This window comes from Arachis ipaensis, chromosome B10, assembly GCF_059453495.1.
Source record: "Arachis ipaensis isolate K30076 ecotype BB chromosome B10, ASM5945349v1, whole genome shotgun sequence".
Lineage (NCBI taxonomy): Eukaryota > Viridiplantae > Streptophyta > Magnoliopsida > Fabales > Fabaceae > Arachis > Arachis ipaensis.
In genome coordinates, this window is record NC_142435.1 from 106,433,965 (window position 1) to 106,453,345 (window position 19,381).

Consider the following 19,381-nt stretch of genomic DNA (forward strand, 5'->3'; position numbering starts at 1 on the left):
ATGATCCTTACCCACTTATTCATTAAATGAGCATGAAATAATAATCCCTTCCTGAATTTATAACATGTTTGAAAACTGCTTCCTAGAGACTTTAATTATGTATTTTTAATTCTCCTTTGTTCCATTCGATGCCGTAATCTGTGTGTTGAGTGTTTCAGACTTTATAGGGCATGAATGAGTTGGAGATTGGAAAAGAAGCTAGCAAAAATGGAAGGAACACAAGAATTTGAGGAGATAACCAGCGAGAAGCGACGCGGTCGCATGGCTCACGCGACCGCGCGAAGGAGAGCAAATCGAAGTGACGCGGCCGCCTGGCTCACGCGGCCGCGCGGATTGGAAAAGCTCAGGCGACGCGGTAGCATGGACGACGCGAACGCGTGGAAAGGAAAAGCGCGAATGACGCGTCCGCATGGATGACGCGATCGCGTGACATGTGTGATCTGCATAATCTGCAGACTTCACTGGGGGCGATTTTGGACCTTATTTCGACCCAGTTTTCGGCCCAGAACAGCAGACTAGAGCCAGAGAATATGCAGAAACAAAGAGACATTCATTCTACACAGCTTTAGAGTTTTAGATCTAGTTTTTCCTCCTCTAGGTCTTTCTCTCTAGGTTTTAGAATTTTATTTTTGGAATTGATCTTAGCATTGGAACATTGAGAAGAGTTATTTTCCTCATCAAGACTTTGTCATTCTAGTTCGTTCTCTTAACTTGGTTTTATTCTTCCATGTTCTTTGCTTTGTTCAACTTTGTTATTTAAATATTTTCATGATTATTTCATACAAGGATTATTTCTCCCATTTTAATTTATTTTCCATTCCAATAATCATGTCTTCTTTTAATTTCCTTTCATGTGTTATGGATTTATTATTTGCAATGAATGAGTAGTTCCCTCACTTGATGGGGAGTTGATTGAAAGGAACTCTTGAGTTGGAAGGATTGAAAGAAAAATTGTAATTGGGTTAACTGTTGGATTGTTATCTAATCACTAACATCAATCCCTTTGAACTAAGTGGGTTGCAACTCGTGAATAGATCTAGCATTCCAACTTGTTTGTCTTTCATTTACCTAGTAAGGGATAACTAAACAGAACAACCATTAATTATAAATAAATCTTGAAATCATCCCATCAATAATAGAGATTCCAACTAATCAACTCCTAGTCAAGGCTTTTATTCATATTATTTAAATTTCCTCTTTTTAATTTTCCCTCTACTTAACTCAACATCTTGGAACATCTGATTAATAAAATAGTACACTTTTCTGCAACTCGTTGGGAGACGACCTGGGACTCCAACTCCCAGTAATTTTTAATTTAAACTCTCTGTGACATATTTCTAATTTGATAGACAGATTTTTGGTGAGTTAAGAACGATACTTGCAACGTAACTTTTTTAATAATTTTTAATTCACCAACTTCTGCACCTCATCAATTTTTGGCGCCGTTGCCGGGGAGTTGCAATAGAGTGCTAAAGTTATTAATTAGAATTTATTTATTTGCATTTTATTTTATTTTGCTACTATGAGCTGCATGTTTCTTCCGTCAAATGACGCGTTCACTTCCTGATCTGCGCTTGCTAATATTCGATCCTGAAATTGAAAGAACTATTTCACGAATAAGGCGAGTACAGCGTCGGTTAGTCCGCTCTGAGGGCGGATCTGAGAGTGAACTTGAGGAAGAAACCAGCCCCCGTTCTACTGATTCGGTTGTTTTACGTGCAGAAGACATGGCAGCTAGGAGAGTTACCATCCAGGAGGAAGGAGCCCCTGATTTTACAATGTAACCGTTTCAAGCGTATCATCCAGCGGTAACTATAGATTTTGAAATAAAGACCGCACTGCTAAATTTGATGCCCAAGTTTCATGGCCTACCTGCTCAAGAGCCTATCAAGCACTTGAGAGATTTCCAGGCAGCCTGTTCTACTATCAGGCGTGATGGTACTGATGAAACTTCAATTTTGCTGAAAGCTTTCCCGTTTTCTCTCGAGGGAAAAGCAAGAGAGTGGTACTACACTCAACCTCTGGCAAATGTATCCAACTGGGATACACTCAGAAAGGAGTTTTTGGAAAAATTCTTTCCATCTGAAGTTACTGATAAACTGAGGAAGGATATTTCCACAATTGTTTAGGATGACAATGAAACACTCTTTGAATACTGGAAGCGCTTCAATAATCTTCTGGAAGTATGCCCCCACCACATGATTGACAAGATAGTGTTACTTAGCTATATCACACAGGGCATGCGGCCCCAAGATAAGACCACATGGGAAAGTGCTAGCAATGGGTCTATGAAGAAGTACAAGACCACTGATGAGGCTTGGCAATTGATCAGTGATTTAGCTGAATCTACTAGGAATCACAGGCAAAAGCAAGGTCGTTCAAAAGCCGTTGCAGAAGTATCCTCTAACAGAGAGACTGCTACTCTAGCCCAGAGTATATGTGAGATGACCAACTTGCTGAAGCAGATGCAATTGAATCAACAACAAGCTCAGCAAACTCAACCTCCTCCGCCATAGCAAAACCAACAACTAGTCCCACAGAGAATTTGCAGAATCTGTGCTGATTATAGCCATTACACTGATGAATGCCCGCAGCTCCAACAAGAAGACAACATGGTGGCATCCACTCATAACTTCCATGACCGTCCCAACCAAGGATACAATCAAAGTGGAAATAATAACCATGGATGGCAGGATAATTCTAACCAGAATTGGAGGGACAACAATAACAGAGGAGGCCGAGATAATCAGGGAAATCAGAGGTGAAATAATAACAATAACAGGTAGCAGAATCAACCTTACAGAGCACCTCACCTGAGGCAGAACCAAGGACCACAGAACAATCAACAACAGACATCTCAATTTACTCATTCTTCTTTATCTCCTAATAAAGAACTACTACAATCTTTTGAGCGAAGACAACAGACCATGGAAAATAACATGAATAGTATTAACGCCAGTCTGAATGGTCTCATATATATATATAAGGGGACAAAATTACCCCAATGTTAAATTCAGAATTCAAAGATCAATGCACATATGATAAAATCGAATATAAAGTTGATACATGAGTATGAATAGAAAAAGAGAATTCTGGGTAGCTAGGTATGAACTTTAAGATTACATTAAAATTATATAGGTTGGGTTGAAGCTTGGGTTAATTAAAGATTCAATTTATTAGCTCACTTAACCATATGTATACCCCTACCTGTACCTTAGCCCCATTACAACCTTGAAAAGACCTCATGATGTTTGCATTGGTATACTAATTGTTGTTGATTGGTTAGGAGAAGAACAAAAGTTAGAAAGTATGATTAGAGAAGGATAGAGTGATTACCCTATACACTAGAGATTAGAGCGTACATACATTATCAGTGAGGGTTCAATGCTTGAATTTTCATGTCCCCTGCTTTCATGAGTTATCTTCTTGCACTTTTATCTGTTTTATTGTATAATGATAGAATTAGTGGAATTTGATTTGTAATTGCTTTGAAGAGCTTATTTACCTTTGATCAAGTGGGCAAGAATCATATAGTTGCATTTATTTATATATATGTAGGCTTGCATTGCATTTCATGAGTTTCTACATGTTCATACTTATTTCCTTATCTCCTTCAATTAAGCATGAGGACATGCTAATGTTTAAGTGTGGGGAGGTTGATAAACCACTATTTTATGGTTTACATTGTGTTTAATTGTGTGGTTTTATCATGATCCTTACCCACTTATTCATTAAATGAGCATGAAATTATAATCCCTTCCTGAATTTATAACATGTTTGAAAACTGCTTCCTAAAGACTTTAATTATGTATTTTTAATTCTCCTTTGTTCCATTCGATGCCGTAATCTGTGTGTTGAGTGTTTCAGACTTTATAGGGCATGAATGAGTTGGAGATTGGAAAGGAAGCTAGCAAAAATGGAAGGAACACAAGAATTTGAGGAGATAACCAGCGAGAAGCGACGCGGTCGCATGGCTCACGCGACCGCGCGAAGGAGAGCAAATCGAAGTGACGCGGCCGCCTGGCTCACGCGGCCGCGCGGATTGGAAAAGCTCAGGCGACGCGGTAGCATGGACGACGCGAACGCGTGGAAAGGAAAAGCGCGAATGACGCGTCCGCATGGATGACGCGATCGCGTGACATGTGTGATCTGCATAATCTGCAGACTTCACTGGGGGCGATTTTGGACCTTATTTCGACCCAGTTTTCGGCCCAGAACAGCAGACTAGAGCCAGAGAATATGCAGAAACAAAGAGACATTCATTCTACACAGTTTTAGAGTTTTAGATCTAGTTTTTCCTCTTCTAGGTCTTTCTCTCTGGGTTTCAGAATTTTATTTTTGGAATTGATCTTAGCATTGGAACATTGAGAAGAGTTATTTTCCTCATCAAGACTTTGTCATTCTAGTTCGTTCTCTTAACTTGGTTTTATTCTTCCATGTTCTTTGCTTTGTTCAACTTTGTTATTTAAATATTTTCATGATTATTTCATACAAGGATTATTTCTCCCATTTTAATTTATTTTCCATTCCAATAATCATGTCTTCTTTTAATTTCCTTTCATGTGTTATGGATTTATTATTTGCAATGAATGAGTAGTTCCCTCACTTGATGGGGAGTTGATTGAAAGGAACTCTTGAGTTGGAAGGATTGAAAGAAAAATTGTAATTGGGTTAACTGTTGGATTGTTATCTAATCACTAACAACAATCCCTTTGAACTAAGTGGGTTGCAACTCGTGAATAGATCTAGCATTCCAACTTGTTTGACTTTCATTTACCTAGTAAGGGATAACTAAACAGAACAACCATTAATTATAAATAAATCTTGAAATCATCCCATCAATAATAGAGATTCCAACTAATCAACTCCCAGTCAAGGCTTTTATTCATATTATTTAAATTTCCTCTTTTTAATTTTCCCTCTACTTAACTCAACTTCTTGGAACATCTGATTAATAAAATAGTACACTTTTCTGCAACTCGTTGGGAGACGACCTGGGACTCCAACTCCCAGTAATTTTTAATTTAAACTCTCTGTGACATATTTCTAAATTGATAGACAGATTTTTGGTGAGTTAAGAACTATACTTGCAACGTAACTATTTTAATAATTTTTAATTCACCAACTTCTGCACTTCATCAATTTTTGGCGCCGTTGCCGGGGAGTTGCAATAGAGTGCTAAAGTTATTAATTAGAATTTATTTATTTGTATTTTATTTTATTTTGCTACTATGAGCTGCATGTTTCTTCCGTCAAATGACGCGTTCACTTCCTGATCCGCGCTTGCTAATATTCGATCCTGAAATTGAAAGAACTATTTCACGAATAAGGCGAGTACAGCGTCGGGTAGTCCGCTCTGAGGGCGGATCTGAGAGTGAACTTGAGGAAGAAACCAGCCCCCGTTCTACTGATTCGGTTGTTTTACGTGCAGAAGACATGGCAGCTAGGAGAGTTACCATCCAGGAGGAAGGAGCCCCTGATTTTACAATGTAACCGTTTCAAGCGTATCATCCAGTGGTAACTACAGATTTTGAAATAAAGACCGCACTGCTAAATTTGATGCCCAAGTTTCATGGCCTACCTGCTCAAGAGCCTATCAAGCACTTGAGAGATTTCCAGGCAGCCTGTTCTACTATCAGGCGTGATGGTACTGATGAAACTTCAATTTTGCTGAAAGCTTTCCCATTTTCTCTCGAGGGAAAAGCAAGAGAGTGGTACTACACTCAACCTCTGGCAAATGTATCCAACTGGGATATACTCAGAAAGGAGTTTTTGGAAAAATTCTTTCCATCTGAAGTTACTGATAAACTGAGGAAGGATATTTCCACAATTGTTCAGGATGACAATGAAACTCTCTTTGAATACTGGGAGCGCTTCAATAATCTTCTGGAAGTATGCCCCCACCACATGATTGACAAGATAGTGTTACTTAGCTATATCACACAGGGCATGAGGCCCCAAGATAAGACCACATGGGAAAGTGCTAGCAATGGGTCTATGAAGAAGTACAAGACCACTGATGAGGCTTGGCAATTGATCAGTGATTTAGCTGAATCTACTAGAAATCACAAGCAAAAGCAAGGCCGTTCAAAAGCCGTTGCAGAAGTATCCTCTAACAGAGAGACTGCTGCTCTAGCCCAGAGTATATGTGAGATGACCAACTTGCTGAAGCAGATGCAATTGAATCAACAACAAGCTCAGCAAACTCAACCTCCTCCGCCATAGCAAAACCAACAACTAGTCCCACAGAGAATTTGCAGAATTTGTGCTGATTATAGCCATTACACTGATGAATGCCCGCAGCTCCAACAAGAAGACAACATGGTGGCATCCACTCATAACTTCCATGACCGCCCCAACCAAGGATACAATCAAAGTGGAAATAATAACCATGGATGGCAGGATAATTCTAACCAGAATTGGAGGGACAACAATAACAGAGGAGGCCGAGATAATCAGGGAAATCAGAGGTGGAATAATAACAATAACAGGCAGCAGAATCAACCTTACAGAGCAACTCACCTGAGGCAGAACCAAGGACCACAGAACAATCAACAACAGACATCTCAATTTACTCATTCTTCTTTATCTCCTAATAAAGAACTACTACAATCTTTTGAGCGAAGACAACAGACCATGGAAAATAACATGAATAGTATTAACGCCAGTCTGAATGGTCTCATATATATATATATATATATATATATATATATATATATATATATATATATATATATATATATATATATATATATATATATATATATATATATATATATATAAGGGGACAAAATTACCCCAATGTTAAATTCAGAATTCAAAGATCAATGCACATATGATAAAATCGAATATAAAGTTGATACATGAGTATGAATAGAAAAAGAGAATTCTGGGTAGCTAGGTATGAACTTTAAGATTACATTAAAATTATATAGGTTGGGTTGAAGCTTGGGTTAATTAAAGATTCAATTTATTAGCTCACTTAACCATATGTATACCCCTACCTGTACCTTAGCCCCATTACAACCTTGAAAAGGCCTCATGATGTTTGCATTGATATACTAATTGTTGTTGATTGGTTAGGAGAAGAACAAAAATTAGAAAGTATGATTAGAGAAAGATAGAGTGATTACCCTATACACTAGAGATTAGAGCGTACATACATTATCAGTGAGGGTTCAATGCTTGAATTTTCATGTCCCCTGCTTTCATGAGCTATCTTCTTGCACTTTTATCTGTTTTATTGTATAATGATAGAATTAGTGGAATTTGATTTGTAATTGCTTTGAAGAGCTTATTTACCTTTGATCAAGTGGGCAAGAATCATATAGTTGCATTTATTTATATATATGTAGGCTTGCATTGCATTTCATGAGTTTCTACATGTTCATACTTATTTCCTTATCTCCTTCAATTAAGCATGAGGACATGCTAATGTTTAAGTGTGGGGAGGTTGATAAACCACTATTTTATGGTTTACATTGTGTTTAATTGTGTGGTTTTATCATGATCCTTACCCACTTATTCATTAAATGAGCATGAAATTATAATCCCTTCCTGAATTTATAACATGTTTGAAAACTGCTTCCTAGAGACTTTAATTATGTATTTTTAATTCTCCTTTGTTCCATTCGATGCCGTAATCTGTGTGTTGAGTGTTTCAGACTTTATAGGGCTTGAATGAGTTGGAGATTGGAAAGGAAGCTAGCAAAAATGGAAGGAACACAAGAATTTGAGGAGATAACCAGCGAGAAGCGACGCGGTCGCATGGCTCACGCGACCGCGCGAAGGAGAGCAAATCGAAGTGACGCGGCCGTATGGCTCACGCGGCCGCGCGGATTGGAAAAGCTCAGGCGACGCGGTAGCATGGACGACGCGAACGCGTGGAAAGGAAAAGCGCGAATGACGCGTCCGCATGGATGACGCGATTGCGTGACATGTGTGATCTGCATAATCTGCAGACTTCACTGGGGTCGATTTTGGACCTTATTTCGACCCAGTTTTCGGCCTAGAACAGCAGACTAGAGCCAGAGAATATGCAGAAACAAAGAGACATTCATTCTACATAGTTTTAGAGTTTTAGATCTAGTTTTTCCTCCTCTAGGTTTTTCTCTCTAGGTTTTAGAATTTTATTTTTGGAATTGATCTTAGCATTGGAACATTGAGAAGAGTTATTTTCCTCATCAAGACTTTGTCATTCTAGTTCGTTCTCTTAACTTGGTTTTATTCTTCCATGTTCTTTGCTTTGTTCAACTTTGTTATTTAAATATTTTCATGATTATTTCATACAAGGATTATTTCTCCCATTTTAATTTATTTTCCATTCCAATAATCATGTCTTCTTTTAATTTTCTTTCATGTGTTATGGATTTATTATTTGCAATGAATGAGTAGTTCCCTCACTTGATGGGGAGTTGATTGAAAGGAACTCTTGAGTTGGAAGGATTGAAAGAAAAATTGTAATTGGGTTAACTGTTGGATTGTTATCTAATCACTAACATCAATCCCTTTGAACTAAGTGGGTTGCAACTCGTGAATAGATCTAGCATTCCAACTTGTTTGACTTTCATTTACCTAGTAAGGGATAACTAAACAGAACAACCATTAATTATAAATAAATCTTGAAATCATCCCATCAATAATAGAGATTCCAACTAATCAACTCCCAGTCAAGGCTTTTATTCATATTATTTAAATTTCCTCTTTTTAATTTTCCCTCTACTTAACTTAACTTCTTGGAACATCTGATTAATAAAATAGTACACTTTTCTGCAACTCATTGGGAGACGACCTGAGACTCCAACTCCCAGTAATTTTTAATTTAAACTCTCTGTGACATATTTCTAAATTGATAGACAGATTTTTGGTGAGTTAAGAACTATACTTGCAACGTAACTATTTTAATAATTTTTAATTCACCAACTTCTGCACCTTATCAATTTTTGGCGCCGTTGCCGGGGAGTTGCAATAGAGTGCTAAAGTTATTAATTAGAATTTATTTATTTGTATTTTATTTTATTTTGCTACTATGAGCTGCATGTTTCTTCCGTCAAATGACGCGTTCACTTCCTTATCCGCGCTTGCTAATATTCCATCCTGAAATTGAAAGAACTATTTCACGAAAAAGGCGAGTACAGCGTCGGTTAGTCCGCTCTGAGGGCGGATCTGAGAGTGAACTTGAGGAAGAAACCAGCCCCCGTTCTACTGATTCGGTTGTTTTACGTGCAGAAGACATGGCAGCTAGGAGAGTTACCATTCAGGTGGAAGGAGCCCCTGATTTTACAATGTAACCGTTTCAAGCGTATCATCCAGCGGTAACTACAGATTTTGAAATAAAGACCGCACTGCTAAATTTGATGCCCAAGTTTCATGGCCTACCTGCTCAAGAGCCTATCAAGCACTTGAGAGATTTCCAGGCAGCCTGTTCTACTGTCAGGCGTGATGGTACTGATGAAACTTCAATTTTGCTGAAAGCTTTCCCGTTTTCTCTCAAGGGAAAAGCAAGAGAATGGTACTACACTCAACCTCTGGCAAATGTATCCAACTGGGATACACTCAGAAAGGAGTTTTTAGAAAAATTCTTTCCATCTGAAGTTACTGATAAACTGAGGAAGGATATTTCCACAATTGTTCAGGATGACAATGAAACTCTCTTTGAATACTGGGAGCGCTTCAATAATCTTCTGGAAGTATGCCCCCACCACATGATTGACAAGATAGTGTTACTTAGCTATATCACACAGGGCATGAGGCCCCAAGATAAGACCACATTGGAAAGTACTAGCAATGGGTCTATGAAGAAGTACAAGACCACTGATGAGGCTTGGCAATTGATCAGTGATTTAGCTGAATCTACTAGGAATCACAGGCAAAAACAAAGCCGTTCAAAAGCCATTCTAGAAGTATCCTCTAACAGAGAGACTGCTGCTCTAGCCCAGAGTATATGTGAGATGACCAACTTGCTGAAGCAGATGCAATTGAATCAACAACAAGCTCAGCAAGCTCAACCTCCTCCGCCACAGCAAAACCAACAACTAGTCCCACAGAGAATTTGCGGAATCTGTGATGATTATAGCTATTATACTGATGAATGCCCGCAGCTCCAACAAGAAGACAACATGGTGGCATCCACTCATAACTTCCATGACCGCCCCAACCAAGGATACAATCAAAGTGGAAATAATAATCATGGATGGTAGGACAATTCTAACCAGAATTGGAGGGACAATAATAACAGATGAGGCCGAGATAATCAGGGAAATCAGAGGTGGAATAATAACAATAACAGGCAGCAAAATCAACCTTACAGAGCACCTCACCTGAGGCAGAACCAAGGACCACAGAACAATCAACAGCAGACATCTCAATTTACTCATTCTTCTTTATCTCCTAATGAAGAACTACTACAATCTTTTGAGTGAAGACAACAGACCATGGAAAATAACATGAATAGTATTAACGCCAGTCTGAATGGTCTTACCTCTACTTTGCAAGCTCTTATGTCACAGATTGGATCAACGCAAAATTCAGTAACCAACCTTCAAGCTCCACTGGAATCCCCTCTCAACCATTATCCAATCCAAAGGGAGGCATTAATGCTATCACCCTGAGGTCTGGAACCACTCTGCAGGAGAGGAGTCAGGAGGAACCAAGCCCACCAGAACACACCTCAGCTGAAGAGGTAGTAGAAATAGAAGATGTTGAAGAGGAAGAAGACATACAGGACATAGCTGAAGAAGAAATAGCTCAACCACAGGAGGAAGCACCAAAAGGCGCAAACACCACAGAAGACACCACTCCTATTCCATTTCCACAACTTGCAAGGAAGCCCAGGAAGCAGCTGGAACCCGACCCCAAAATGGTAGAAATATTCAAAAAGGTTGAGGTAACTGTTCCTCTTTTTAATGTTATTTAGCAGGTACCTAAATATGCAAAGTTTCTAAAAGACTTATGTATCCATAAAGACAAAATTAATGAATTAGAAACTATTCCTTTAGGTAGTTCTATATCTGCTTTAATGGGAGGATTACCTGAAAAATGTAGTGATCCAGGTCCTTGTATAGTTAGCTGTACTATTGGTGGTGTAGTAATTTATGATTGGATGTGTGATTTAGGAGCATGTGTCAGTATAATGCCTTTGTCTATATATGATATTTTGAGGGTCCCTCCCTTAAAAAGGTCGGCAGCTCGTTTTGTGTTAGCAGATAAAAGTATTATTATAGTGGCTGGGGTTGCTGAAGATGTTTTGGTGAACATTAAAGGACTTACATTTCCCACTGATTTTTATATCTTGGAGATGCCCCATAATGATTCAGATAAGCCATCATCAATCCTACTTGGAAGACCATTCCTGAAGATATCAAAATTCAAATTGGATGCCTTTTCAGGAACATACTCCTTTGAAATAGATGGCCGCATAGTAATCTTCAATCTGAATGGAGTCATTGACAAACCCCCAGAAGATCGTTCCATCTTCCAGTGTGATGTCATAGATGAAAGTGTAGCTGAAGTTCACAAGGAAGAGTTAGAAGAGAGGCACACTGGACAAGGTCCAAGTGTGGGGATCCTTTTAACTGACAATGAGGGCACTTCGCCATTTTCACAAGCCCCAGATAATCCAGAGCCTGCTCATGATCAGAAGTTAGAATTGAAACCCCTTCCCCCACATCTTAAATATGCTTATCTTGAAGATGAGCAGAGATTTCCAGTTATCATTGCAAGGGAACTTACTTCTCCACAAGAAGAGCAGTTACTTGATGTGCTGAGGAAGCATAAGAAGGCAATTGGGTGGAGCTTGGCAGACATAGTAGGCATCAACCCTCAAGTATGTGAGCATAGAATATTTTTAGAAGAGGGAGCAAGACCTGTCCGTCAACCCCAAAGAAGATTGAATCCCACCATCTTGGAAGTTGTCAAAAAGGAAGTGACCAGACTGTTAGAAGCAGGTATCATATATCCCATTTCAGACAGTGAATGGGTAAGCCCAGTACAAGTGGTACCCAAGAAGTTTGGAGTCACTACAGTAAAGAATGAGCATGGAGAGCTCAGAGCAACTAGAGTTCAGAATGCTTGGAGAGTCTGCATCGATTACAGGCGTCTCAACCAAGCTACCCGTAAGGATCACTACCCACTTCCATTCATTGATCAAATGCTGGATCGCCTGTCAGGTAAATCACATTATTGCTTGTTAGATGGTTACACATGTTATTTCCAGATTCATATAGCTCCTGAGGATCAGGAAAAGACTACTTTTACATGTCCTTTTGGGACTTATGCTTACAAGAGAATGCCCTTTGGCTTGTGCAATGCACTAGCTACTTTCCAAAGGTGCATGATGAGTCTTTTTTCTGATCTTATTGAGGACTGTGTGGAAGTTTTTATGGATGATTTTAGCGTTTATGGTGATTTTTTTAGCCTTTGCTTGGATGGATTATCTAGAGTATTAGATAGGTGTGTTAATACAAACCTTGTATTAAATTTCAAAAAATGTCACTTTATGGTAAAACAAGGAATTGTATTAGGACATGTGGTATCTAATAATGGCATTTCTGTAGACCCAGCAAAGGTGAATGTTATTTCTAGTCTACCTTACCCCTCTTCTGTGAGGGAAGTCCGTTCGTTCCTTGGCCATGCAGGTTTTTACAGGAGATTTATTAAGGACTTTAGTAAGGTCGCACTTCCCTTATCCAGATTACTGCAGAAGGATATTGAGTTCGAGTTCAGTGAGGATTACAAACAAGCGTTTGATAAGCTGAAGACTGCTCTGACTCAAGCTCCAATTGTGAGAGGACCAGACTGGAGCCAGCCATTTGAAATCATGTGCGATGCTTCCAACCATGCAGTAGGAGCAGCGCTGGCTCAGCGTGAAGGTAAGGATCCTTTCGTTATTGCTTATGTGTCTAAGACTTTAGACACTGCCCAGTCCAATTATACTACTACTGAGAAAGAGCTTCTTGCTATTGTTTTCGCTCTGGATAAATTCCGAGCTTATTTACTTGGTACTAGAGTAGTAGTGTATTCGGACCATGCAGCTTTAAAGTATTTATTAGCTAAAAAGGAATCCAAACTAAGACTCATACGTTGGATACTGCTGTTACAAGAATTTGATTTAGAAATAAAGGATAGGAGTGGTAATCAGAATTTAGTGGCAGACCACTTGAGTCACCTTGAGCATATTAAGGATGATTCTACTCCTATAGATGATAATTTTCCTTTTGATAACCTGCAAGCAGTATCTGAGGTAGTCCCTTGGTATGCACCTGTTGCTAATTATTTAGTTAGCCGCACATTTCCTCCAAACTTCTCTAAGCATCAAAGAGACAAGCTGAAAAGCGAGTCTAAATATTATATATGGGATGACCCATATTTATGGAGATGTGGCGCTGATCAAGTAATTAGACGTTGTGTGCCTCAATCAGAATTCCAGTCTATTTTAGAGGCATGTCACTCATCTGAGAGTGGAGGACATTTTGGTCCTCAAAGGACAGCTAGAAAGATCTTAGACTGTGGATTCTGGTGGCCTACCCTTTTTAGAGACGCTGCTGAATTTTGTAAAACTTGTCTCCCATGCCAGAAATTTGGTAATATATCTAGGAGGGATGAAATGCCTCAACAAATTATGCTTTTCTGTGAAATTTTTGATGTTTGGGGCATTGACTTCATGGGTCCATTTCCAAATTCTAATGGATATTTTTATATATTGTTAGCTGTGGATTATGTTTCCAAATGGGTGGAAGCAATTCCTACCCGCACTGATGATGCTAACACTGTTGTTTCCTTTGTGAGAAATCATATTATATGTCGCTTCGGATCACCACGAGCAATCGTGAGTGATCAAGGCACCCATTTTTGTAACAGGAGACTGACAGGATTAATGAAGAAGCATGGGATAATTCATAAAGTTGCAACAGCTTACCATCCCCAAACTAATGGGCAAGCCGAGGTGTCAAACAGAGAAATTAAGCGTATCTTGCAAAAGATAGTAAAGCCTCATAGAAAAGACTGGAGCACCAGGCTACAAGATGCACTCTGGGCATACAGAACAGCATACAAGACACCCATTGGGATGAGTCCTTTCTGCTTGGTTTATGGAAAAGCTTGTCATCTCCCAGTTGAAGTAGAACACAAAGCCTTTTGGGCAGTTAAGGAGTGCAACATGGGAATTGAGAAAGCCAGAGCTGAAAGGAAGTTGCAACTGCAGGAACTGGAGAACCTTCGCCTAGAAGCTTATGAAAACTCCAGAATATACAAGGAAAAGATGAAGGCTGTACATGATCAAAACATCAAGAAGAAAGAGTTCCAACCTGGGGATTTAGTCCTCCTTTACAAATCTTGACTGAGGCTCATGCCAGGCAAGTTGAGATCAAGATGGGAAGGTCCATACAGAGTAGAGAAGACCGAACCATACGGAGTTTATCACCTAAGCCATCCTTCAAGCTCTGAAATTATTAAGGTTAATGGACAACGCCTGAAGCCATACCATGGTGAGAAGGTACAGAAAAACAAGGAGCTTGAGATTTTCCTCTTGGAAGATCCCCACATAGCAGAAGATTGAGCTAGTGGAGCGTCCAACTTACGGACGTTAAAGCAAAGTGCTAGGTGGGAGACAATCCACCATGGTATGATCGTTCTTTTCTTTATTTTTAGTTTTTCCTATTCAATAACTATTCTCTTTCGTAGTACTTTCGTGCATCTGCATCTACAAAAGAAAAAAATTTCGCTACGCGACGCGATCGCATCAGCGACGCGTCCGCGTCACAGGGGAGTAAAGAAAAATAAAAATGAACAGAAAGTCACGCTGGAGTGTGGCTGGAGGCGTGCCAATGGCACAAATCAACCCACGCGACCGCATCGCTGACGCGTTCGCGTCGCATGGAAATCATGACCTCCCATGCGACCGCGTGCCCCACGCGGCCGCGTGCTCTGAGTTTTCGACGTAAAAGGGTGCACAATGAAATATTGTACGAGAGTGATGCTGGATTGGTGCTGGAAGCACAATCCTTATCACGCGATCGCGTGACTTACGCGATCGCGCCACCTCAATTTTGGCATTTAAATTAATTTGAACAGAGAGTTGTGCTGAAGCGAGGCTGCCCTCGTGCCAGAAGCATAATATGGGTCACGCGACCGCGTGACCGACGCGATCGCGTCACCTTACCTGAAGCGCATTCACGCGAACGCGTGCCCCACGCGGCCGCGTCGCGTGCACCGCACAGCTCAACCTAAATTGCCAAATTATCTTATCTTTCTCCCCTCCAAATCGTAGTTTTTCTTTTCCCTCCTTATTTCTTTCTTCCCCCTTCTTCTTCCAATCTCACCTATCACTCACTCTCTCTCTCTCTCTCACCTCCATTACCAATGTTCTATTTTCTTCTTCCTTCTTCTCTTTTCTATCATTTTATATATTATTTTATATATTATTTTTCTTTTCATTATTCATATTTTCTTTCTTTTTCTTTTCCCTTTTACATGGTGTTAGAAATTTTTTGAGTCATTATCCCTCATTATATGCTTGTGGATTGTTGCAAATTGTTTGACAATTATTTTTATTCTATTTAAGGGATTGCTTGCATGTTCACCTTCATATTTTCTATACCTTATTCATCATGCATGCTATGTGTTTGTGAAAAAGCTCAAATGGCATTATGCACTTCTCTATGTTGTTACACTATTCAATGCTTGCTTTTCACAACTTCCCTTTACCATTGTATTAATTGAATTTAATTTTTATTACAAACGTGATGGTTTGTTACAAAGTATTGCTTGGTCTATGCTACTCATGCCCTTTTCCGGCATGCCAATAAACACCTTGCATTCACTTGTCTCTACATGCACTAGCTATTTTCTATTGTTGGCTTTTCACATGTACTCGCGAGCACGTGATAATGTCAGTATATCTTACTGTGCATCCATCACCCTCTTTTCCGTTTCCTTCCTTGTTATATATCTATTTGAATTTAATTTACTTCCTCCTCTCTTTTCAGGATGGCCACCAAGAAAGGAAAGGAGAAAGCGACTCCTAAACCCCCAGCAAGAAGAGGCACTAAAAGAGCATTAGTGGCAGAGCCTTCTTCAACCACAGTCAAGCCCTCAACAAAAAGAGTTAAGAGGATAATAAAGGTTGATGAAAAGGAGAAAGCCTTTCCAGCAAAGGACACTGCGCGATTTCCCAATCGCTACTGTGAGCAGATGTTCCCTATCCTAGCAGAAAGGAACTATAATAATGAATACCTTCGTATCCTCCCATCCAATATTTCTACCTTTATTGAGCCACAAATTGAACGAAGAAAATGGGGTTTTCTACGGAGACAGCCAAGGCAGGTCAATCTTTCTTGGGTAGTTGAGTTCTACTCTAACTTCTACATACCAACCCTGCAGTCTGTTTATGTCCGGCAGAAGCAAGTCTCCATCACAGAAGAGGCCATTCAGCAAGCTCTGAGTCTTCCCCCTATTCCAGAAAGAATGGACGCCTTCCAAGAAGCCGCACTTAAGCGCCAGAGGTACCAATTTAACTGGGACTCCGTTCTCGGAGTTATCGCATTACCTGGCAGCCGTTGGATCTACGGATACCACCGTACCTATCCTAAGAGAATCTTGGCTTCAGCACTTACCTTGGAGGCTCGCGTCTGGGTACAGATCATGTCCCATTACGTCTTTCTGAGCACTCATGAGTCCTCCTTCACTGCGGACATGGCTGTTCTACTATGGTGTATCCTGACAGACCAACCTCTGCATCTCTCAAGACATATCCGGAATCCTATGGGACACGTACAAATTGCGAACAACTTATCTTTTCCCGCCTTGGTCTCAGATCTTGTCTCAGCAGCCGGAGTCTCCTATAGAGCTGGGGACACCAAAGCCGTGCTTCCACGGGATGATCAGTATGTCCCTAACGGGAAATACCTCAGACTCCCAGCAGCCACTACAAGTCTTCCTACTACTCCAGTTGAAGATAATCCTTCTTCAACACCACAATCACCTACAACTGATGCATTGCTCCAGCAGATAATCGAAAGGTTGGATCGGCAAGAACAGAAAGCAAAGATGAGAGAGCACCGTAACGAGCGCCGATTCAAACACCTCAAGGAGCTACTCAAGGGACACTTCAGGGACTCTGATACCCCGGACTCCACTTCTTTTACCAGCACAGGAAGCCATGACGGTCCTGACTGTGGAGATACTGCCACCAGCCCACCCCTGTTCCTGACAGACGGCACCGAGGACGGTGCAAAGCCTTAAGTGTGGGGAGGTCGGTCAGTACCTGACTTCCGGAGGTAATTTCTTTTTCCTAGCACCAATAATTAGAATATTTTAGTTAGATTTTCTTTCTTTTATAGAATAGAATAAATTGCATAGGTTAGAATAGTTGCATGCATGTTCTACTTAATTGAAAAGACAATAAGTTTCTTTTAAGACTCTATCTTTGGAACAAAATTTCACTAATTTTTCAAAATTTTTATGATAAATTTGCTTGAGTTGTATTTGGAACATGATATTTGAGCTAAAGAACACACAACCTGTGAGGATTTGAGCCTTTATGCATGGTTATATTATTTAACCATAATTATTTCATTCTTGTGTGTTTACTTCTTTATGATTGTGATCTATATTTTGTTTTATCTTATATGTCCAATATTTATTATATTTACATGCTTGCACATGATTGAGGCCATTATCTGTTTAAACTCACTTATCCAAATTAAGCCTACCCTTTTCAATTACCTTTGTTAACCACTTTGAGCCTTTAAATCCCATTTGTTCTATATTTTACCACATTACTAACCTTAAGATGAAAAACAATTGTATATCCCAAATTGAATCTTTGGTTAGCTTAAGATAGAATTGTGTGCTAGTTAAGTATGGGAAATTGTGGGAACAAAAGTTGTTAAGGGAATGTGTCATGAGAATTTAATGGGAATTTGGATACCTACTCATGTGAAACTATAAGAATTAAAAATCTATGTGCATTGATAAGCTATATTTATCTTAATGTCAAAATATATATATATATTTTGACATTAAGATAAATATAGCTTATCAATATATATATATATATATATATATATATATATATATATAAGGAGACAAAATTACCCCAATGTTAAATTCAGAATTCAAAGATCAATGCACATATGATAAAATCGAATATAAAGTTGATACATGAGTATGAATAGAAAAAGGAAATTCTGGGTAGCTAGGTATGAACTTTAAGATTACATTAAAATTATATAGGTTGGGTTGAAGCTTGGGTTAATTAAAGATTCAATTTATTAGCTCACTTAACCATACGTATACCCCTACCTGTACCTTAGCCCCATTACAACCTTGAAAAGACCTCATGATGTTTGTATTGGTATACTAATTGTTGTTGATTGGTTAGGAGAAGAACAAAAGTTAGAAAGCATGATTAGAGAAGGATAGAGTGATTACCCTATAAACTAGAGATTAGAGCGTACATACATTATCAGTGAGGGTTCAATGCTTGAATTTTCATGTCCCCTGCTTTTATAAGCAATCTTCTTGCACTTTTATCTGTTTTATTGTATAATGATAGAATTAGTGGAATTTGATTTGTAATTACTTTGAAGAGCTTATTTACCTTTGATCAAGTGGGCAAGAATCATATAGTTGCATTTATTTATATATATGTAGGCTTGCATTGCATTTCATGAGTTTCTACATGTTCATACTTATTTCCTTATCTCCTTCAATTAAGCATGAGGACATGCTAATGTTTAAGTGTGGGGAGGTTGATAAACCACTATTTTATGGTTTACATTGTGTTTAATTGTGTGGTTTTATCATGATCCTTACCCACTTATTCATTAAATGAGCATGAAATTATAATCCTTTCCTGAATTTATAACATGTTTGAAAACTGCTTCCTAGAGACTTTAATTATGTATTTTTAATTCTCCTTTGTTCCATTCGATGCCGTGATCTGGGTGTTGAGTGTTTCAGACTTCATAGGGCATGAATGAGTTGGAGATTGGAAAGGAAGCTAGCAAAAATGGAAGGAACACAAGAATTTGAGGAGATAACCAGCGAGAAGCGACGCGGTCGCATGGCTCACGCGACCACGCGAAGGAGAGCAAATCGCAGTGACGCGGCCGCATGGCTCACGTGGCCGCGCAAATTGGAAAAGCTCAGGCGACGCGATAGCATGGACGACGCGAACGCGTGGAAAGGAAAAGCGCGAATGACGCGTCCGCATGGATGACGCGATCGCATGACATGTGTGATTTGCATAATCTGCAGACTTCACTGGGGCGATTTTGGACCTTATTTCGACCCAGTTTTTGGCCCGGAACAGCAGACTAGAGCCAGAGAATATGCAGAAACAAAGAGACATTCATTCTACACAGTTTTAGAGTTTTAGATC

General features: G+C 39.4%; 2 non-coding genes across 2 annotated transcripts; both read right to left on the reverse strand.

The window, feature by feature from the left end:
* Positions 1-5,805: 5,805 nt before the first annotated feature.
* On the reverse strand, positions 5,806-5,913 carry LOC148581207 (small nucleolar RNA R71). The gene has a single exon (XR_015896582.1). It is a non-coding gene; the product is annotated as a small nucleolar RNA R71 (small nucleolar RNA).
* Positions 5,914-9,602: 3,689 nt separating this feature from the next.
* On the reverse strand, positions 9,603-9,710 carry LOC148581208 (small nucleolar RNA R71). The gene has a single exon (XR_015896583.1). It is a non-coding gene; the product is annotated as a small nucleolar RNA R71 (small nucleolar RNA).
* Between the last annotated feature and the right edge of the window lie 9,671 nt (positions 9,711-19,381).